Below are 23365 nucleotides of genomic sequence, written 5' to 3'. Positions count from 1 at the left end.
CTTTTCTGTAAGTTTAAATTATTTCAAAATGAAAAGTTAAGAAAAAACTCAATTATCCCCACTCTTTAATAAAAGGGCATAAAATCATGATGTTAGAAAAGCAAAACGACACAAACACACACAAATACAAGAAGCAATGGTCCAGAGAGTCTACAAAAATGATTCAGGATAGTATCAACCTATCAAAATATAACAAGGGAAAAAAGTGTCTATTTCACCCAGTTCTGTCTCCCAGGAGATGGATATCAAAATTTGGGTTCCAAATTTATGTCCACTTTTCTCTATTTCAGTTTATTGATTTCTAGTTTCTCAAAGATTCACTTCGGCAAATTTCATCCCTTTCTAGTATTTCTCAGTGAGGCCACCTTACAGGTATTCTTCTAAAGTTTTATAAATGTTTTCAAAATGACCACATATCATTTCTCTCTCCTGTAGGAAAAAAAAGAGATTTCTAAATTCCTAGACAATTTCTAAACAATACCTAGTACTGTAATTTGAGGTATCGTACCTAAAAATTATCTCTTTTCTCCCCTGGGTTTTGGACTTAAAGTAGGGAACATTAGATGGTAGGCAAAAAAGATATTGAGTAGATATTGTGTATCTACACCCTCTGTTTCTTTACGAGATAGAAATTTTGTAATACAGCCAATTTCATGTTTTCTCTCTGATTTTCTCTAATTCTAAATATTGAGTTTCATGATTAAAGTTTAGATCTTCTAGGTATGATTCTTTTTCAAGGGAATCTTAGTAAATCTTAATTTTATTTGTATTATAAACTACAACAAGCAGTACTTTGTGTCACATTCTACTAAGTTTCCAAATTCTTGATCAATTAACTTAGAAACTGTGTTTTAGGAAGTTAAAAACTTCTCCTTCAGAAGAAACTAGTGTGTTTGTTGTGTTGGGAAGATAAAGGCATTGAGTATTGGTAGAAATCTGTTGTTATGGAGGTCCCAGCTAGATTCAAGATGATGATGATGGTGATGATGATGATGATGATGATGTTGATGATGATGGTAATGGTGATAATGGTGGTGATGGTGATGGTGATGGTGTTGGTGAAAGAGGAAGGAGGAGATAAAATGATGATGATAATTATTATAAGTGCTAACATTTGAGAACTTACTTAGGCCCTCTTTTGAATGTCTTACATGACCTTGACATATTTAGTCTTTAAAATAACCCTGTGAGGTAGGTATTATCACTATGCCCACTTTACAAATGAAGAAACAGGTAAGTTGCCAGAGGTCACAGAAGCAATAAAATTTGGAGCCAGACTCCAAACCCAGGTCAGTAGGTCCCTTTCACCTCAACATGTTGAATTATGAGTTCTGGTCCCCTGTAACAACACACCCCTGCTAGATTTCCTGAATTTTCATGGAACCTGAGAGTTGCATGGGAAAGAATTTTAAGCCTGTCCACTATTGTAGTTCAGATTTATAGACATGTCTGACACAGTTCTGAGGCAAGGGGACTATGGAAGCAAGATTGTATGTAGCAACCAAGAAACCTCTGGGGTGTGTGTGTGTGTGTGTGTGTGTGTGTGTGTGTGTGTGTGTGTGTGTGTGTGAATGAATGAAAGAGACAGAGACAGAGAGAGATTGAGATTCATAAATGAGGGCAGACTCAGTAACTGCTTGAAGGGAAAGGAAGCAGTGCTTCAAGATACAAAGGACCCTGTCCTGGAATCCACCCTAACTTCAAGTCAGGGAGATGTCTCTGCCCTGGGAAGATGAAGACTAAACTGCAAAACCAAAAGAAGAAAGAAACGCAACTAAGAGTTCAAGCAACGCTGCCAGGCGACCTTCTCCCATGCCCATTGCAACTGAAGAGGGGGGACATGAGAGGGGACAGGCACTCGCAGAGGACAGTGGGGAGAGCAGTGACCCCATCATGTTCGAGGTAGAGGATGTGTCAGCACCACTGTCTGGGCAGCGTAAGGTGACCAGCAGCCAGATGGCATCAGAGCAGCCCAGCACTGAGCCACCAAGTGGGCAGCCGAGGAGCAGGTGGGCTGCCCTTCACTCTTCACATGAGGAAGCCTTTCTTGGAGCCTGAACCGATACCCAAGAAAGCAGAAGGCCCGAGTTCCTCTCTTTGAGGGGCAGGAGTTCTTGAGTTCTGAGCCTTAGGAATAAAGCCTTCAAGTGACTTGTTTTCAGGTCCACACGCTCTTGGCACCCGAGGACATTTGGGTTAGCACTAATATTAGCAGACTGCTCTATCAGATTTCCTTTCTATTATTGAGTTCTTAAGATCCCTACTTTTACTTCATAATTTTCTGCTATAAAGATGATCCGGGAATGAGCAAGCAAATTATGAGCCTGTATATTTTCCTGACAAACCATCCAACCATCTAAATGTGAAAACTGATGATTTGCTATCTTTCATGCTTTTTTTTACCCAAATATAGGTAAAATTTTGTTTAGACGTTTAAATGGATCTGGTATACTACCATGACTTCATTCTTTCACTCATTCAGCAAACATCTGTTGAGTGCTTACTCCTTATCAAGCAGTTGATACATACTGTGAACAAAGTTTGCAGCATGGGGAGAGAGATCATTAACTCAGTGTATAATTAATAAGTTAATTATTGGGGATGTTAGAAAGCATAACTGCTATGGAGAACAGAAAAAGTAGAGCAGAATAAAAAGAAACAGGAATCAGAGGCAAAGGGAAGGTTGCAGTGCTAAATAGTATGAATCGTTTCCATGTTTAGCAATGGCAACAAGTCAGAATTGTTTAATCTGACCCATTCCCAGGCTATCTCCGAATGTGCTGCCAGTAACGCATTGTAAAGTTGTCCAGATGAGAATTTCCAGTTGGAATAATTTAATTGGAATCATTTAAATTATTAAACTTAATAATTTAACTTTGTATATTATGATATAATCCAGTGATACATTATAGAATTGCATAGTTTTAGAAATGAAACGGTTTAATTAGAAAACTGTTGACTGCTCATCCCACAGGTAGGCAAACCAGATGCTGGGAGTTTAAGCGATTTGCCCAAAATCACTCAGCCATTAAATGGCATAGAACCAAAATATAGTTTCATCCAAAAAAAGTCTTTTTTGTAAACACAATTTTCAAATTTTCTGTAACAAGTTTACTCTCCTATTTCCTGTTTAATTTTTATTCCTTATTCCTACACCATCCCCAATTCACACTATTTCTCCCTGCCTTGGCCGTTAGTTATGCGATGGTGGTGGCTTGTGTGTGTGTGTTTGTGTGTGTGTGTGTGTGTGTGTGTGTGTGTGTCTGTATCCTTTATGTGTTTCTTTATTGTAAGTACAGGAAAGTATGAATACATTATTCAATCCCTTTTGAACACAAAAGTAACATATGGACGCCATTCTGTACTTTTGTTCACCTAGTTGTCTTTTTAAAAGAGATCCCTTACCTAGTCCCCTAACTTCTCCAGTTCCTATCTTGCAGTGAAGGACATAATGCTAGCAGTGATCATTTCTTAGCAGAGATTGGGACTGTGGAAGAATTCTTTAATCACAGTTTCAGTTAGAAAGGCTGCAGTTTGATTGCAGATAAAGGAAACCTGACTTACAGGGACTCAAACAAACAGGCATTTTATTCTTCTCTTATAAGAAGAATTCCCAAGGTAGGTGGTTGCTGGCGTTGAGTCAGTAGCTCAAAAATGAATCAGGGACCTGGATCTTGTTTTTTCATGCTACCATTCTTGAAAGTTGGCTTTTATCCTCTTGCTCATGCTTTGCGATTGTATCAATAAAAAGCTATTGCACCTTTAGGCATTATCTACATTGGGAGGAGGGGGATTAAAAGGCCTCTTTCTGAAGCAGCTTTCAGGAAGGAAAGACTCTCTGCCAGGGCTCCCATTATACCCCAGAACTGATTGGCCAAAACTGAGTCACATGCCCACTGCTAGGCCAATCAAAGGCCAAGAATAATAATGTCACCTTGGCCCATATAAACCCATCAGTTCTAAGGGCTGATTCTGGGATCCTATCCTCCCAGAGATCCAGGGATTTTTTTCCCCTCTACCTGAATAAAACAGGGCTCTTTAGCAAGAAATAAAAGGGTCAAGAATGCTTATTAGGTGGGCAACAGCCAATATCTATCACTAGTAGCCACTACTTGTACAATATATTTTATCTTAAGAAGTATGAGGGTTCCACTAGCTGATGAAGGTATATTACATCTTCTTACAACCCACCCATTGTTTCATTAGGTATCCTTGCTTTAATACATTCTTTCAAGGACATAGATAAAAAAATTAAGAGGAAAATTACATGAGAAGAAGAAAATGAAAAAAATGGGGGGGAATTAATTTCTTTTACTGCCTGTGAGGAGAGGAAAGGAAAACAGGGCTTCTATACCTGGCTAGATTGAGGGTATGTCAGAATACAAAACCTGTGCTCTATTAAGGCTATCCCAAACTACACAATCAATGTAGATTAAATAAATATATACATAACCTAGCTCTATCCTTCTTAATATGTTCTAACTACAAAGGGAAAATGATTAACTTTACAGTAGAGAAATCTGGCAGACATCACCTTAATCAAGGGATCAAAGTCAACATCACTAATAATGAGATAGATTGAAACCATGTGCCACCTGATAGGCTGCAATGAGCACAGTAACTTGCCAAATATGTATAACCTATATCTAATCATGAGGAAACGTCAGACAAGCCCAAATAAGAGATATTCTGCACATTGACTGGCTTGCAATCATCAAAAGTGTCAAGGTCATAAAAGTTAAGAAAGGACAATGAGGAAATGTTCCAGAGTGAGGCAGAGACTAAAACTCAGTGACAGCTAAATGCAATGCGTGATTCTGGACTGAATCCTTTTTCTGTAAAGAACATTATTAGAACAATTAACAAAACTGGAAGGGAGGCTGGGGAGTAGGTGGCTAGAGCATACTGATGTTAATTTCCTGATTTTGATGTTTGTATTAATGGTATGTAGGAGAATGCCCTTTTGGGGGGTAGGAAATACACACAAAGTATTTAAAAGTGATGGAGCATTACATCAGCAACAAATTCTCAAAAGGTTCAGAAAAAAATAAGATTTTCATATTATCTTTGCAAGCTTTCTATAAGTTTGAGACTGTTTCAAAATAAAACCACTCTTCTTTTGTTTTCACTTAATGATATATAGAGATGCCAATTCTTTGTAATGGCTGCGTAGTATTCCATTATAGGGATGTGACTAGTTTTCTAATGACAGACATTTAGATTGCTTCAATCTGAGGTGATTACATCCTATGCTGCAGTGAATACTTCTGTTCTAATGCTATTTTGCATGTATCACTTTATCTGTAAAATAAATATCTAGAAGTAGCAATTATTTTAACCGATTTTAAATGGAAGCCATGTTCTAAGATATATAGTGCACAATGCAAAATGATGAAGTATTCACTAAATGTATTTTTAGGCCAATTGATTTGATTTAGTAATATTTTCATTCATTGTTTCAATAAATATTTTTGGTTCACTACTATAGAATAAGCTCTGTATTCTAGAAACAACCACAATCTTTTACCTTCAAACGGCATGGAAATTTGAGAGATTTCGCAGGCTAAATTTCATTAATTTAAAAAATTTTCCAATTTAAGTCTTTATATTGATAATTTTTTAATGGAAGAAAAAAGAATTAACCTTTTTTGACCCTAAGGTATATAGAAAATTTTTGCCAATGTTGAAAGGAAACCCTTTAAAAAATTCAGATACTTTACTAAAATTACTTTTCAGCCGTGTTGCTATTAATATTAATTAATACTGTCATTGTTACAGTCATTTCAAATAAATCCAGTTAGCTGTTTAACACTCAAATTTCTCTGTCTTCTTTTCCTACACCTTAAGTTTTCACTGTGTTTCCTTAAGTATAAGTTTCGTTGACCCGCTCCTGAAAGATGGAGAACGGTAGGCCAGCTCTTCAGGAGCAAAATATTATTTTCAAGGTTGTTTTTTCCACATCTTTTCAGAAAAGCATTCAGAAGTAAATACATTCATAAAAATGTTTCAGACATAAGTGGAGGCCACTAAAGACACCACTCTAGGAAATTGACACTTACAGAGCTGACAAATTGCATAAATGGCCTTTTGTGGATATTGATACCAGCTGTGCAGACAGAGGAGCCTCTCCATCAAGAATTTATCAAGGAGATTCACAAAATTAATAATTGTGCAAATCTCAGACTATTCCTAGCCAGCGTTGTTAAGGAATAAATAATAACAAACAATTAAGCCTCCCATTACAAGGAAAGAAAGCTCTTAAGGTCAAAAAAGTAATTCCTCTAAATTGAGGACCTCAGTGTAAAGGTTTTGAGTTGGGTCTAGAGCTGTAGTCCAAATCTGAAGTCAAGCTCTGGTTTCTAAAGGGCCAGGCGAAGCCCCGGGTGCAGAAGAATGTAGTGGTCGGGAGTGTGACAATGGCTTGGAAGCATAAGCTCAGTATTTTATAGTGTGAGTATCCCATGAGCCAGTGATATACCTTCTGGGAGTCTTAGTTTCTTCAGCTATTTAATGGAGATAATAATGCCTACTTTTATCTAAGACCTAGAAACACCAACCTAACCTAACTAGTAGCCTATCTGAAATTTACATATGAATGTGCAGTTTGATATTTGTTGGGCACCTTAGTTAGCATGTCATTAAAGAGCTGCCCTGAGCCTGCTTTTCCGGCCTCATCTGTCCCCACACTTCCCCTAGTAACTTAAACTTCAGAAATAATCCCCATTATGCCGCGTTGTAGTTCCCTATGCTGTTTCACGTCTGTTCCTCTTGTATACTCTTCAGGATCAGCTCAAGGGTGACAGCTGCCAGGAAGCGTCATCTGGCCACTGGCTTTCCCACCTGGCCAAGTCCAGCATGTGCATGTGTGCCTGTGTGTGTTGGAGTGGGGAGAAGGGGATGGGGTGATAGGGGCAGGAAGGGTATACAGGAAGTGAGAGATGCATGAGTATGAAGAGGTCCTTTGGGGTCAGACTGGGAATTGCCTTACATGTTATGCTAAGGAGTTTGGCCGAATCTTTAGGGCAAAATCTTATGGAGGCTACAAAGGGTTTAAGTAGAACAGTGGCAGGATCTGCCACTTTATTTAGGAAGATGACCTGGCTGCAGTGAGTAGGAGAGATTGGAGAGGTGGGGAGATATCACAAATGCAGATAGGACCATGAGAACAATTCTCCCTGCAAGTTTCCTTCTCTCCTTCGGGTTTCACAGGAGTTGGTTGGTTGCTGTATGGGCACAGTGGGGTGGCATTTGACAGGACTTTTGGAGACTTACAGAGCATCAGGGAGTGGGTGTCAGGATCCCTGAGGCGTGAGTCAGACTGTAGCAGCGCAGCCTCTCCCCAAGCTCTGCTCTCGGTCCTCCTTTCCTTTTAACAGAGAAGACAGAGGCAACACATATATTCTAATAATGAAAAAATACAGAGTTGGAGATACAGGGCAAGATGGCAGATAAAGAAGGATCATGCTTATAAAACTAGTTACCACTTTGCACATGGACTCCATGCAAATAGGGTCTTTTCCTATTTCAGGGGTTCTCAAATTTTAACATGCACCGTAATCACCTGGAGGATTCATTACACCGTAGACTCAGCAGTTCAGATTCTTAAGGTCTGGCATGGGGCCAATAATTTGCAACTCTAACAAGATCTCATGTGATGCAGATGCTGCTGGTCTAGGGACCACACTTTGAGAACCACTGTTCTAATTTATTCCTTTTATCCCCCCCCCAATAACCTGCGTAATGCTATTATTTTAACAGAAGAAGAAACAGTTATTGGAAGACTAAGTAACCTGTCCTCTGCCCTAGGTAATAAGTAGAAAACAAAACTGCGGAGCCAGGTTGTGTTTGGCTTAAAAGCCCTCATTTTTTCCCCCTTCATGTTCCCCTTTCCTCTACAAGCCATCCTGAGAACTTATGCAGGGCAGAGGGAACTCCCAGCTATTTTCTTTCCATCGGTGCCCCAATTGCCCACAGCTATTAGGTGTGAGAGTGGAGCTTAAAGGAACATATGGAACTCCTGAGCGTTTCTTTTTGTCCAAAAACCATGTCAACTCCACGAGCTGTGGTTCCTCACTCTGGCCAAAGGGTGATATACAGATCCTGCATTGCTGTTGCTCATAGAACACTGCCTGAGACGGAGGTACACAATGAACATCCTTCTGTTCCACGTGCAACATCATGATTGGAAGTCTGCTATCTGCCCACATGCATCTTGCCCTTAATGCCTTTTGCAGTTACGTTCGCGCCTCTCCCATGCTTGTACTATTTCCCCTAAGCGCAGACACAACCAGGTGATTCTGTATGGAATTGCCCACCGGTTCTCTCTGTGGGCCTTTCCCCTTTCTTCTTTCTAAATATTTCCACATGCTGTGGATGTCCTGCCAAACCCTATTTCTGACTTTGGATCATTTTTCGGAGCATCTTCACTTGCTCGTTGTCCACTTTGGACTAGGGAAAAAAACACCCAGAAAAGCATTCACTCTGATTATCTCTGTGCTTTGGAATTAATGATATGCTCTACAGGTAGTAAGTCTGTAAAAAGCCAAGACCTTTGTTTTTGGCCAAAGAAAATATTCTAACCCAATGTTTCATTGTTGCCGTTTTTTCCAATGTAATATTCAACCTGTAAAGTAGGCAAGGTTTGTTTGAGGACATTTATAAATTCTTTCTTTCTGTGTTATTTACAATGCATATGTTCCCTCATTGTAATAATAAGGCTCCTTGCCCTGAAATTTTTGTTCTGAATTAGATTTTTTTTTTTTTCCCTGAATGGGGAGGTGGTAAGCACCAACAATAAATTTTGCCCAAAAGAGGACTTGGTTATCCTCCTGAACTTCCAAAATTACCTGCTCAGTGTAGTTTTCTTTTTTAAAATGGGAGTATAGTTGACTTATAATGTTGCATTAGTTTCCGGTGTACAGCAAAGATTCAGTTATATATCTCAGTATAGCTCTTACTGACATAGTTTAGTATTCCTTGAATCTAGGTGGCATTTTTGTCCATGTGTTTTGTTTGTTTATTTTAATTATCAGACTGTATACAGTTTAAGTAAGTGAAAAGTTTATTTTCATAAATATAAATTTTAAAAACCTATTGTATTCTTCCTCTTCCTCCCCCTGTCTTTTCTGCTTTTCCCTCTTTCTTCTTTTCCCTCCTTCTCCCTTTCCATCCCTTACCTTCCTTTCCCATTAGGTAGGGCTGGGCAAGGCAGACACAGTGTGGGAGGGAGACAGCTCAGCTTGGGATGTTAAAACTCCAGTGAAATGAGGAAGTTTCCACACTGGGTCCTAATGGGTGGCCCAGCATGTGAGGTTGCCAAATTTAGCAAATAATAAAACAAGAAGCTCAGTTAAATTTAAATTTCAGTTAAACTATGAATTCTTTTTTAATATAAGCATATTTCACACAATATTTAGGACATACGCTAAAAAAATGATTGTTTACCTAAAATTCAAATTTAACTGGATGTCCTTTATTTTATCTGCCAACCCTACTGGTGTGGGTGGTCAGAGCCCCGAGTGTCATGGTCCGAACGCGAGTTGGAAAAGAATTTCCAGACACAAGGCAGAATGTGAAGAGGATGGAATTTATTAGAGGGAATGGTCGCTGCCAGAACAATGGGGCCGACTTCCTAGTAGTCTGGGAGAGCCGACCCCGAACATGTGCTATTAGTCAGTTTTTATAGCCAGAGAACAAAGGAATGGTCCGAGGTGAAAATTCCGTTTACTAATTGGTCGAGGCACATATACCTTCCTTCTATAGGGTGGGAGTGGGACAGGACAGATGCTTTTCCTTATTTGGGACGAGAGAGGAACAGGTCCTGTCGCCCAGGTAGGCTCAGGAATTTCTGTGTACGCATCGCAGCATGGTGGGGAGGTCGATGAAGAGTCCAGTAGGGTGTGTAACGCCGAAACTTTTCCAGGCAGGGTTGTCCTTTGTCCTTGAAGCACCACACAGACTAGATGAGAAGGGCATCCATGTGGCGGAGGGAGCAGTAGGAGCGGCAGCTTAGAACAGGGTGTCAGAGCCAAGTGGGATGACAAGAATACCCCTAAAGTAGGAGGAAGATGGCCCAGGGGATTGCTTATTAAGGAAATATATTGAGGATGATGTTGTAGATGGGAGCTACAAATTTGAAAAGGAGAAAACTAGAATGAGTCCTGTATTGTGGGATTGGAATTGGAGATATAAGTGTGAATTCATAGTTAATAATTTGAAAATGTGATATATATTTGCTTTATATGCATAGACTATCACTGGAATATGCACAAGGAAGTGTAGCAGTGTTCACCTTATAGGGAGCAGAAGTGAGCGGCTGGGGCAAGAGATGGAAGAACTACTTTTCTTTATATTTACTTTGCTACTTTTTAAATGTTATGCCACGTGCTCATGTTACTGCACTAGACGATATTTCTAAAAATTTTAAACATTTAAAAAATAAAATTGGATCTATTTCAAAGCTGAATATTAGAGGTGGCCTAGACCTTAGAGATTTTTCTAGCCAAATTCCTGAATTTAAGATGGTGCAACTGAGGACTAGAGAAGTCAAGTGACTTTCAAGGTCATAGAACCAATTAGCGTGTGACAGTGGAAAGAGAAAGGGCTCTGGATTCAAATCCTGCTTCTTGCCCTTGGGCAAGTCACTTACCTCTCTGAACCTCCATTTCCTCCACCACAGCACAGAGCATGAAGCTAGGTGGTGGCAGGGGGATGGCAGCTTGCTCAGGAACAAGTCCTACTCAGGTTCACCTGTCACAGCACAGGGTCTTGGGCAAGTCAACTGCCCTCTCTAAACTGCAGACTTTTTTTTTCTTTTTTTGTATCAATTTTCTTTCTTTTCTAATTTGTTTTATTGAAGCATAGTTGATTTACAATGTTGTGTTAGTTTCTGCTGTACAGCAAAGTGATTCAGTTATACATAGATATACATTCTTTTTCATATTCTTTTCCATTATGGTTTATCTAAGCCTATTGAATACAGTTCCCTGTGCTAGACAGTAGGACCTTGTTGTTTATCCACTCTATATATAACAGTTGGCATTTGCTAATCCCAAACTCCCAATTCATCGCTCCCCTACCCACCCCTTGACAACCACAAGTCTGTTTTCTACATCTGTGGGTCTGTTCCTGTTTCGTAGATAAGTTCATTTGTGTCATATTTTAGATTCTACATATAAGTAATATCATATGGTATTTGTCTTTCTCTGACTTACTTCACTTAGCATGGTAGTCTCTAGGTCCATCCATGTTGCTGCAAATGGCATTATTTCATTCTTTTCATGGCTGAGTAGTATTCCATTGTATATATGTACCACATCTTCTTTATCCATTCATCTGTCGATGGACATTTAGGTTGCATCCATGTCTTGGCTATTGTAAATAGTACTGCTATGAACATAGGGGTGCATGTATCTTTTTGAATTACAATTTTGTCCGGATATATGCCCAGGTGTGGGATATATCCCACAGTGGAATTAATCCCCAGTGGGATTGCTGGATCATACAGCAACTCTATTTTTAGTTTTTTGAGGAACCTCCATACTGTTTTCCGTAGCAGCTGTACCAATTTACATTCCCTCCAACAGTGCAGGAGGGTTCCCTTTTCTCCACAACCTCTTCAGCATTTGTTGTTTGTAGATTCTTTAATGACGGCCATCCTGACCGGTGTGAGGTGGTACCTCATTGTATAAATTGCAGACCCTTCATTTGTTATGACTGTAGTAGCTTTATTTCGTCAAATATAAGAAGGCTTAGATTGTTTAAAATGCACGACTATTTTATGTTCTGTCAAGAAATTTTAAAAGTGCTGTGATTAATTGTAACATGGCAGCCACTGTGAGGTGCAGGCTGATTTCAGACATGTTAAAATGTGAAAAAAATATACATCTTAGAATCAATGTAATATGATAGAATTTACCAAAGGGAAAAGATATATAATGTAAAAGGTTGTCCATTGGTAACTGAGAAATAACTGGACATAAATGAAGAAAATTAGGCTGGCATTTAAAAACATTACAAGGACGGGGGTGGGGGAAGAAACAACCCGAAGATATAATGGGAAGTAAATACCTCAATCATTATACAATTTGGATCAAGAAAGCATAGACAGTGTGCACACACTGGGAAGTAAACAAAAAAACATAAACAAAATAGAATTGGAGTACTTCCTAGGAAGACATGCACTGTTGTCAGATAATTTGGCCAAGAACTGAAACCCATTCCCTGTTTTATAATGACATGTTAACGGGAGGTGGCAGATGTGCAATTCTAAGTTGGACACAAAGCAGGAGGCAACACTGGGGACCACCCAGGCGAGGTGGGGGTAGAGACTGCCTCTGGGCCAGCACATGGGTGAAGTCAAAGGAGCAACAAAGTAAGAAGGGAGTTTTGTGAGGTCTGTAAAATAGGTAAATCTAAACATGAATGCCTGAGAGAACTGTGGGCCTGTTTACTTTTCCCATTGACCCTCATGAGATACAGAAATTGAAAAATAATGTGGTTATGTATTCAGGTTACCTCCCCCATTCCACCAACTAATCAGCACCATGTACCAAATCTGAATCCCGAAAGGAGGGAACGCTGTTTCCAAAAGGAAGCAAAGCCTCTCCCTAGTGTCCCAATCCGGGATGAGAGGTGTCCAAGTGGTCGGTGGATAGTGTCAACTTGACCTTATAATCACCCAGGAGGTTGAGGTTGGAGAGTGGGGTGTTGAAGAGGTAGTCAACACTTACCTCATAGAAGTGTTGAGAGAATTAAATGAATGATGTCACCACATCCGGCACATGGTAAGTGCTCGGTAAACATTACCTATTGTTAAATTTTTTTAAAAAGCTTTGTCAACCATAAAGTGCTATACAAATATTTATACTGTATAGTTTATTTTAAACACCATCACGATTAGATCCTGATTCTTCAGGCTCGCAATCTAGACCTCTTTGCAACATGCCATATTATGCTTATTTCATGTACTATTACTTTAAACTGAACCTTTTTTCAATAAGCTGCATTATATAAACTTGTTCATAAACACTAGTTTTGTGCATGGGGTGCTGTATATCTTTCAGATATTTCCATAATACATATGCACAATGTAATATAGGAACATAGATTTTTCTTTTAAAGAGCAAAGCTTCAGCAGTTTCTCCTGAATTTTATTCTGTCATTTGACTACATTATATTTCTGATGTTCAATTTGTACTGGGTACATTATGGACTTCTCTAGGGAACAGAAAGAATTTTTTTAAGTAAACATAAAATGCTTTGATAAATCAAAACATGTGAATAAGATTTCCGTTAAAAATGTTCCAGTCAGTTTTGAGACTTGAAATAAAGCTGTCTTTAACGTAATAAAAACCATTAATCCAAAGGCAACAGCAAAATAATAACTTATTTGTTACAGAAGTAATGCATAGGCTTATTTTAAAAGGTTAGTTGTTATATAAATACAAAGGGAATCTTGCTCTAAACTAATTGTAAAGAAACTTAAAAAGCTGTAAATTCTGTGCAATCTGATTTAAGCTGGCAATAAGAAGTAAAAATTGTTTGGAATCCATACATAATGGTTTATATCATAAACTAGCCATAGGGTCTCTCATGCTGCAGACTCGACCATATTCTAAATATCATGGAATATCGCCTCCATATTAGGTCTGTGAGAGCAAGACCTTGCCTGGGCCACTCACAGCTGCATTCCCAGTAACTGGAGCAGTGTTTGCCGTTGCAGGGCTCAATAAGTATTTCTTAAATGAATATAAATGAATGAATAATTCACATAGACACTCAGTGATTTAGGAAATCCCAATCATCCAGAGTTTGGGATTAGCAGGTGCAAACCATTATATATTGAATGGTTAAACAACAAGGTCCTACTGTATAGCACAGGGAGCTATATTCAATATCCTGTGATAAACCATAATGGAAAAGAATATATATGTATAACTGAGTCACTGCTATACAGCAGAAATTAACACAACATTGTAAATCAACTATACTTCAATAAAATTATATATAAAAAAGAAATCCCAATCATCAAAATACCAAATATAAAAATAGGTAATTAGGGGACTTCCCTGGTGTCACAGTGGTTAAGAATCAGCCTGCCAGTGCAGGGGACACAGGTTCGATCCCTGGTCCGGGAAGAGCCCACATGCCGTGGAGCAACTAAGCCCCTGTGCCACAACTACTGAGCCTGCCCTCTAGAGCCCCTGTGCCACAACTACTGAGCCTGCCCTCTAGAGCCCCTGAGCCACAACTACTGAGTCTGCGTGCTGCAACTACTGAAGCCCCTGTACCTAGAGCCTGTGCTCTGCAACAAGAGAAGCCACAGCAATAAGAAGCCTGCACACCGAAATGAAGAGTAGCCCCCGTTCGCCACAACTAGAGAAAGCCCACGTGCAGCAACGAAGACCCAATGCAGCCTAAATAAATAAATAAATAAATTTTTAAAATTAAATAATTAAAAAAGTAGGTCATTAGAGAATGATAATTTAATATACAAAAAAGTCCTGTGAGCTTGCAACTTTGGCACAGGTCAAAGTGCAATGGCATGGAGGTCTGGAAATGTCAACTCAGCTAACTAACAATGTTCAGTAAGTCACACAGTTAAGCCATTTACCTTCTCTGATTTCAGTTTCTTCATCCCGAAAATAAAGGGCTCTTAGAATTCTAAAATTCTATGATGCCGTGAGGTATAAACGTCTATCTCTAAGGCATTTATGTGTAGGTTTACTCATTTTTCTTTGAGATAAAAACAGGGAAACCTGTAGCTAAATCACTGTCAGAACTGGCAATGGAGACTTCTGGGTGTCCCCCAAACCTGTTCTCCCCTTCCTCCTGGGCACAAAGTTAGACTGCATTTCCCATCCTCCTCTACAGTGTGGTGTGGCCACGTGTCCAAGTTCTAGGGATGGAATGTGGAAGTGGTGTGCACCACGTTGAAGTGTGGCTCAGAAAAACTTTCTGTGTATGCTCCTCCACACCCTTCCCCTTCCTGCTGTCCAGAATGGTGACGTCCCCACCCCCTAGAGTGCCTTAGAAGCCATGTGTAGAGTCGCCATCTGTCTGTTCTCTGAATAACTGTTGAATAGAACACCTACTCACTCTCTCACCCTGAAATGTTGGGAGACAGTTCTCCATGGGTCTCTCATGTTTCTGTGAGTCCTGTGAGCAGAGGCATTGGCTGCCTTTGTTTCAGGCTATGTTTTCAAAGATGTGAACAGCCTTGGAAGACAGAGATAGTGTCTCCCTTAGAAGCAAAGCACAGGTTGCTTTATTGTCCAGTATAATCAAGATAATATCTCCCTCTGGGGCAAAGGGCATCTTCACTTACAGCTCACTGTGAAAGATGCACGTCCCCTAAGCTTATGGCTTCTTAGCTTTGACTCAAACCCATTCTATGTGCAATGTTCACTTGGGACATTTCACATCACCCCTGTGGGACTTGGGGAACATGGAAGAATGACACAGACATGAAGATTTCTGTAGCATAAGTAATCAAGTCATTTGTCTCTGACCCGGAAGTTTCGTGTCTTCTGCCAGCTTCCAGGAAACTGTGATAGGCTATCTCATCAGCTCGTGAGTAGGGTAAGATCTCAGATGTTCACAGTTTTTGATACCCACCCACCTTAGAAAAACCCTGGACTCTTATGTGAGCAAGCCATTACATTTTAGGTCTGTTTTTATAGTTTTAACTAATACAGCAGCAGTCACTTTCCTATTGAAAAATCAATAAGAACAGAGTAAATTTTTACTTAGAGTAAAATAAAGGATATGAGTCTGTTAGATGAAGGATTGAATTAGGTAAATATTTTCAAAATGTGTTCAAGTATACACTAGTCCTATCCGATATCTTGCTGAAAATAATGTACTGTATTCAAATATGTATGCAATACACTCACAGTTTCAATTTTATTCCCCCTCCCTCCTTGGAGAGTCACAATGCACATAAGTTTATTAAAGACTCAGAGAAATCCTGTAGTAAAGAAAATTATTTGCATTATTTAACCAGCAGTATTTTCTAAATTTTTTCAGCATAACCTCTATTGACATTCTATGAAATGAGTATTCCATGGAATACACGGGGGGAAATGCAGGGCTAGATCATTTCTAAAATCCCTTTATACATCTATGATTCAAATGTCTGAAAATAAGTAAGAAACACATTTTTTTTTTTTTTTTTGGTACATGGGCCTCTCACTGCTGTGGCCTCTCCCGTTGCGGAGCACAGGCTCCGGAAGCACAGGCTCAGCGGCCATGGCTCACGGGCCCAGCCGCTCCGCGGCATGTGGGATCTTCCCGGACCAGGGCACGAACCTGTGTCCCCTGCATCGGCAGGCGGACTCTCAACCACTGCGCCACCAGGGAAGCCCAGAAACACATTTTTTAATGTATTAGATGAACGTGAGTACACTCAGTGCTTCTTAAACTTTAATGTATCCCTGGGAATCCTGTTAAAATGCAGATTCTGATTCAGAAAGTCTGTGTAGGACCTGATATTCTGGATTTCTAACAAGTTCCCAGGTGATCTCAATGTCACTGGTCCACAGACCATTCTTTGAGTAGCAAGGATCTAGCAATACAAGATCTAAAAAATAATCATCATAACTTAGGATGATTAAGACATTAGCAAATTGGCAGATAAGGCTATGTTACTGCAAATTTTTACTATATATTTAAAGAAAAATGGTCCACACTTGTGGCTTCATATTAGACGACTTAAGGGTGATTTTAGAATTTCTCAAAATTACCTGATGAAATTAGGGACATGTTTACTTACTAGAATAATGTATGTATCAGTGTGGGGTTCTGCATCATTGTGTAGCCTATTCCCAATTTAGAAGTTTGAACACAGACTCAGGCTCTACAGTAAAGACACTGACAAATAATTTGTGATTCAGTCCAGGAGGAGGGATTAATCTGGCCATATTTTAACCTATATATGCTCTGGATTAAAGATGACTAAAATCTTTACCCCCCCAATTTTTTTCTTTTTTTTGTTTTCTCCTAGCTCAGATTTGAACGTTGTTGACCTATGTTTCAAGAATCAATTTCCCCAGTCTGCTCTAACAGCTCTAGAGCAGAATTTTTTAAACAAAATATAAAGGCAAGGCATGTGAGATCATGTAGAAAAGTTATAAGGAGATGAGCTTACAGGAGCATAAAAATTTACCATCAGTGAAGTTACCTCCAACAATGAAAACGAGAGAAAGTTTGGCATGTGCTAATTAAGGAACTTGATATGTGTGAATTTGTTTCCAATTATGAGATCTGAGTCCAATAATGAATTCTTTGAACCTGTTTCCAAAGTAACATATTTGGTTCTATAATAAAATTCCATCCCAATCTCTAAGTAAAAATAATTTGCCACCTTCATGATAGTGAGAGGAAAAATGTCAAAAAAGGTACACTGCATGCTCTCAATGGAAAATATAATTTAAAAAAACATTTAAAATTATAAGGATCTCGGAAAATTCACGATATTACATGAAATAAGAATAAAAAAGAAAGTACATTGTTCCTGTAAGTAGTCAATAAGAAAATGATAGCAGTTTAGTGTAAAAATCATGAGTGAATTTTTCTTTCACTTTGCTTTCTGTTAATATTGGATTTCCACTATTAGTAGACATTATGTTATTTAAAATAAGTTTATTAAGACAGCTTTTGGCTGATGGATCTGTAAAAACAGTATTAATTATGTTAATGGGACTTGGAAAAACACTATTTGTTTTGTTAATTTTTTTAACATAGAGTGGGAGAAATATTGATTGATCAGAACTTTCTGTCAATGTAGTATATAAGACTAAGCTATACATAGGGAATAGATAAGAAACTCAGCAGAAAATAGATGGCATACCCGAAGTGAACCATTGAGCAGTTTAATAGACTGTTTACAAAGGTGCGGTCTGTCAGGGTTTTGGGAAACCAACAAGGTTTAGGGCAGTTCCTTGGGGGGGTGGGGGGTAGCAGGCAGGGAACTGTTTTCACCACTGGGCTTGAAGGATCAAGGATGGAGTAGTCACTGGGACGAGGCTGGGTGGCTGACTGGAAAGGGGTCACTGAAGGGGGACGGCAGCTGAAGCACAGTCCTGATTCTGGCAGTAGGAGCCCAGGGAATAGATACCCCAACATCCCATTCCTCCTGCCCTCTCATCTCCTGCTGATGCATCCTCATCATAGATCCCAACCAAAGCCAAAGGACAAGGGAGCTGGTTGATGCAGGTCAGCTTCCTGGGCCCAGAGCAAGAAGGGTGGACCATGGATCTGGAGGGATAAGTGGAGGAGAAGCAGAACAAGGGGCTATACAGCAGGGCAGGAATGGGGTCTGTCTATTTACACATGGATTCACACAAGGGCTCATGCTAAGTGCTTCAGGCCAATGCTTGTGAAGAAAAATATGGCTAAAGGCATTTCTGAAAACCTGGAGCATTGCATAAACATGTTTGCTTCTCCTTATGTGCAAGATTGCCCATGCTGTGTTTGCTTGGCTGAAATAAAATGTTCTAAGACATCCTGCACTCTCCTTTGCATTAATAACAAGAGCTAATGGATCTTAAAAATAAGAAGCCTCTCACTCAGACCTTTGTTTAAAAATCTCTCCTGATCACACACTCATAGCAGATTATATATGTATATATGTATATATACACATAAAAATATATTGGGTTTCCCTGGTGGTGCAGGGGTTGAAAGTCCGCCTGCCGATGCAGGGGACACGGGTTTGTGCCCTGGTCCGGGAAGATCCCACATGCCGCGGAGCGGTTGGGCCCGTGAGCCATGGCCACTGAGCCTGCGTGTCCGGAGCCTGTGCTCCGCAACGGGAGAGACCACAGCAGTGAGACGCCCGCGTACCACAAAAGAAAAAAAAAAAAAAATATATATATATATATAAAAAAATATATAAAATTAATAAATCACTCTTATTCCCTCACTGAGACTTCTTTTGACTTCCAAATTTCTCCCCCAAAGATACTTTTTACATTTTTTTTGCTAGAAGTGTAAATTAATGATGATAGTGATGATGATGATGATGATAGCAATCACTTATTGAATGCTTCCTATGTGCCAAATCACCTACAGGGTAGCTACTACTATTATCTGTATTTTAGCATCATATGGATGAAGAATTGAGGCTAAAGGAAGTTCATTAACTTCTTCAAGTCACATGACCAGAAATAAATGACTAGGGTTTTGGGGGCCGTCAGATTACAGAGCTCAAGATTTTAAACACTCTTTTGCCTCTTTCTCTGGAAACAGTGCTTTATACATTTTTTTTAATATTGAAAAAGATGACTGATGTTCTTTAAAACTTTTGCTTGAGGGACTTCCCTGGTGGTACAGTGGTTAAGTATCCACCTGCCAGTGCAGGAGACATGGGTTTGAGCCCTGGTCCAGGAAAATCCCACATGCCGCGGAGCAGCTAAGCCCATGCACTACAGCTACTGAGCCTGTACTCTAGAGCCTGCGAGCCACAACTGCTGAGCCCACATGCCACAACTACCGAAGCCCGTGCACCTAGAGCCCGTGCTCTGAAACAAAAGAAGCCACCGCAATGAAAAGCCCGCGCACCACAACGAAAGAGTAGCCCCCGCTCACTGCAACTAGAGAAAGCCTGCGTGCAGCAACGAAACCCAACACAGCCAAAATAAATAAATAAATTTATTTTTAAAAAACCAAACTTTTACTTGAAAGCTAAGCACATAAAATGCAAGACTGCCAAAGATGGAGGAAAACAAGAGAAAAGACATCAGAGGCAGGGTGAACTAAGGGGAAATGTCGACTAAAGAAGGTTCTAAATTGATCTCGGTCTCCTCGCGAGCACCTGCCATTCACGAATGTTCTCTGTTCTGTGCCTTTCCATCTAAACTGGAATATTTGTCCTCCCCTTTCCTAAATGATTGCTGTGAACACTGGTAGCTAAGTTTGATCATTTCATTGAATCTATATTAAAGTCCTACAAAGCTCTAATAGAATGGTTTTGCTGTAGGCCTTAAACTTACCCCATGTCAGCTTTGTTCAATGAAATTCTGAGAAATGTGATAGAATAGCGTAATGTGTGCATATGGCCACATTGCATGTGTCAGTGTAAACCAGCTTTACTAACATGTTAAGCTGCTTTTATAAAACATGCTGATCAACCAAACCAAACATGGAGAGCCAAACGTTATCCATGCTACTTCATAGACTTCAGCGCTCAAAATATGAAAACATTTTAAAGAAATAAATAATAATTCTCACTCTACTTTGGAATATCAAGGATAAATAGACAATTATAGATTATTGAGGCTTGATACTTCTCCAACTCTGGATAACTTGGCCCATTTCTCTATCATATGATAGCCCAGAAAAAGGTATAAAAATGGAACCCTTCGGTAAGCCAATTTAATGACGTGTTAACAACTTTGACAAAAAGTTGGTGATGAAATTAAAATATTTATGTAAAATGACATATTGAGGTTAACAGTGGGATTCAGTTATCCATGATATCCATTAACATGGAAGGTTGAGAACTTGCTGTAAATTTCCTAAAGCTTGGACTGCCCCATAGCTTAAGCCATATCTTGCAGAAGAGATGAGAAAGAATTCATTGGCTCCAAGCTGATCTGATTTACCTTGTGGCTGTGTGCCAGTCTGTGCTAGGGCAGAGGAGTGAACTGAAGGCTACCAAAGACGATTCTGTTGTATCCCTTGTTTTTACGACAGGGTAGAAAAGACTTTATCTGGGCCAGACCTGAACTTCTGAACAGCTTCGGGTAGCTGTTTGTTGTTTCTGCCTCATTGGTATCTATTCTCTTTTTCCCCAAGTTACAATATTTCAAATTTCCTTTGGGAAGCTACTCCATGCCCAGTCTCAGATCACGTGGTTTGAGATGGATCAATATGACCCACATTTCAACTACCAAAAGCACTGAATTTCCTTAGTTGTGTTGATTCATTCAAAGGTGGGCTCATAAACTGGGCCTGCCCTAGCATCAAAATTCCATCCCTCTAGGCATACTGATTGGTTCAGAGAGATGGGCATAAACCCAAGTTAATCCAACCATGGTCAATTCAGGCTTGAGAAGGTACACCCCCCAAAAAAGTCTTTTCTGCTAGGCTGACTAGCACAAACAATGATATAATCTTAGAGCTATAGGGCACCTGTATGGAGTTCAGGAATGAAACCCATGAACATAATGCAGAAAAAGTGGAGAATCTGATACCTGATCATGTTGTTTGAGCCCCTGGATCAAAACATGCCTGAAGACACGAGTATTGGACTTCCAGTGATAATAGTTAATTTATCCTTCTTTTTGCTGAAGTTAGTTTGAATTGAGGTTTCTGTCACATGCAGCAAGAGAGTTGTAAATAATATACCTCCTAACTATATTTAGTCTTACCTTCTAGTTCTTCTAGAAAAATCCCAGTACTTGATCTAGCACTCCCCCGTTAAGGAAGGTTTAACAATGACTCTTCAGTGCTTAGCCCAACAGGCTGGATCTGCTTTAGGCCTTTCCTTGGCTGACTCAGGCATGTGGCTAAGCAGCATGAGGCCAGTTGGGAAAAAGAACAAATAGGACTTGATGGCAAATAGGGGGCCATAGCCTGCTTGGGAGAGGACAGCTGTGGTGTCTGGGAACAGTGCCCTGTGGTCATTTCTGAAATCAGGAGTAACATAAATATGGACAATTGGAGCCATAAAACAAATATTTCAGAGACATCATTCTGGGAAGTCTCCGTCACCAAAAGGAATAGCAGTGACACTGCAGCTCAAGGGCTAGGTGAGTTTCCCTCAGTCCATTGGTTCTGCCTAGCTGCAGGCAGACAACGAACCATGTGGTTGGGCCACCGGAGCTCACTCTGGACAGCGACCGTGCTGAGCCTCACCTGGCAGGGGAACGCAGGCCACTACCAGATGCGCTCACCCTGTTGATAGTCACTTGAGAAGTCAGATAGTCCGGAGCCTGCCCCATGAGCCCGTTAGAAGCTTCAGCCGGAGAAAACAGAGGCCGGGAAGCAAAGTAGCTGCCAGCAGGTGCAGCCGGCATTCCAGCCCCTGGGGTGGAGTTGTGTGCATTGGCTTGGAGAGCAACTCAGACCTGGGCTTAAGTCCCAGATCCACCCCCAGCTAGTGGGAAAACCTTAAGCAAGCATTTAAATTGTCTATGCCTCAGCCTTCTCGTCCACGAAATAGTAGTTCTTCCCTCAGAAGGTCATTGTGAAGATTCATTGAAAAACGTGTAAAAATGCTTCGCACAGAGAAATACTCTACGTGCTCTCTCTCGTTGTACCCCTACACTGCAGATAAGCTGGATAGACCATTTCCTATACATAGCTGGTACTCCCCATCTTTACACGTTCCATTTTCTTCCCTTATGTTTCCCTCCTGAAATTCTACCCATCCATTAAAATTTAATTCAAAAGTCATTGCTTTCATGAAGGCTTCCTTCCAACTAGATAGAATCTTTCCTTTGGCTCTAGCTTTTTGTAAGAGAAGAAACTTGCTTCATATAGGGCAGGAGTTCTTAATCCTGGCCGCATATTAGAACCACTTGGAAATCTGTTAAAAATATTGATGCCTGGGCCCCTATCCCAGAAATTCTGATTTAATTGGTCTGAGGTGAGGCTCAAGCATCAATATGTTTAAAAGGCTCCCTAGGTGATTCTGATGTGCAGCCAAGATTTAGAACTGATGGTTGGATAAGTATGTTCTTAAATAATGTTTATCAACGAATTCAAGCTGAGATATTAATGGCTTAAAGTTTTAATAGACTAACCTTTAAAAGACTTGCATTTTTATTAAAAGCAATGCAGTCCTGTGTCCCAAGAATACAAAGGTAAATAGTATTTTTTAAAAATGTTTAACCTAAAGGAAGGAATCATAATTTAACTAAGGAGGTGCATGAGCGCTGTGAGCATAGAATATGATATATGAGTAGTATTCTAGAAATATATCTAAAGTATTTTGGAGCATGAAGGGGAAGAGCCCCCCCAATTTAGAAGTAGCAGAAAAAGAAGAGGAAAAGAAGCCTCAGAGTGTGGGTGACATTGGGCTGAGTGTTGAAAGGTGAAAACAGGTTTGCAAGCTCAGGGTAGGGAAAGCTCTCATGGCCATATAAAGAGGTGTCAAAGTCCATGGCTCATTCCGATTCATACACCTTCCTAAGGCAAAAAATGAATTGCTAATAGAGAAAATGGCAACTCTATCTGCCTAGGTCTTAGTTGTGAGAGGATGAGAGGATGTTTTGGGTCAGGAGGACTATGTCCCAAATTACAGCTACAGTAGACTACTTTTGTTGAGATGGACCAACTCCAACTTGAGTTATTTTTTCTGAAAAGAGAACAAGAGTTGCCTTTCAAAACCAACTCATAGGAAGGATGAGTGTGAGAC

At 39.9% G+C, this 23365-nt stretch overlaps 1 long non-coding RNA gene across 2 annotated transcripts in view; it reads right to left on the bottom strand.

The window, feature by feature from the left end:
• Positions 1-9652: 9652 nt before the first annotated feature.
• LOC132597403 (uncharacterized) overlaps positions 9653-23365 on the bottom strand; it is a 30197-nt gene continuing 16484 nt past the window's right edge. For both annotated transcript variants that reach the window (XR_009564176.1, XR_009564177.1), the window contains exon 3: positions 9653-10051. This is a non-coding gene — a long non-coding RNA (uncharacterized lncRNA). The remainder of the gene's footprint in view (positions 10052-23365) is intronic.

This window comes from Globicephala melas, chromosome 6, assembly GCF_963455315.2.
Source record: "Globicephala melas chromosome 6, mGloMel1.2, whole genome shotgun sequence".
Lineage (NCBI taxonomy): Eukaryota > Metazoa > Chordata > Mammalia > Artiodactyla > Delphinidae > Globicephala > Globicephala melas.
This window is presented reverse-complemented; position numbering and strand designations above follow the sequence as displayed.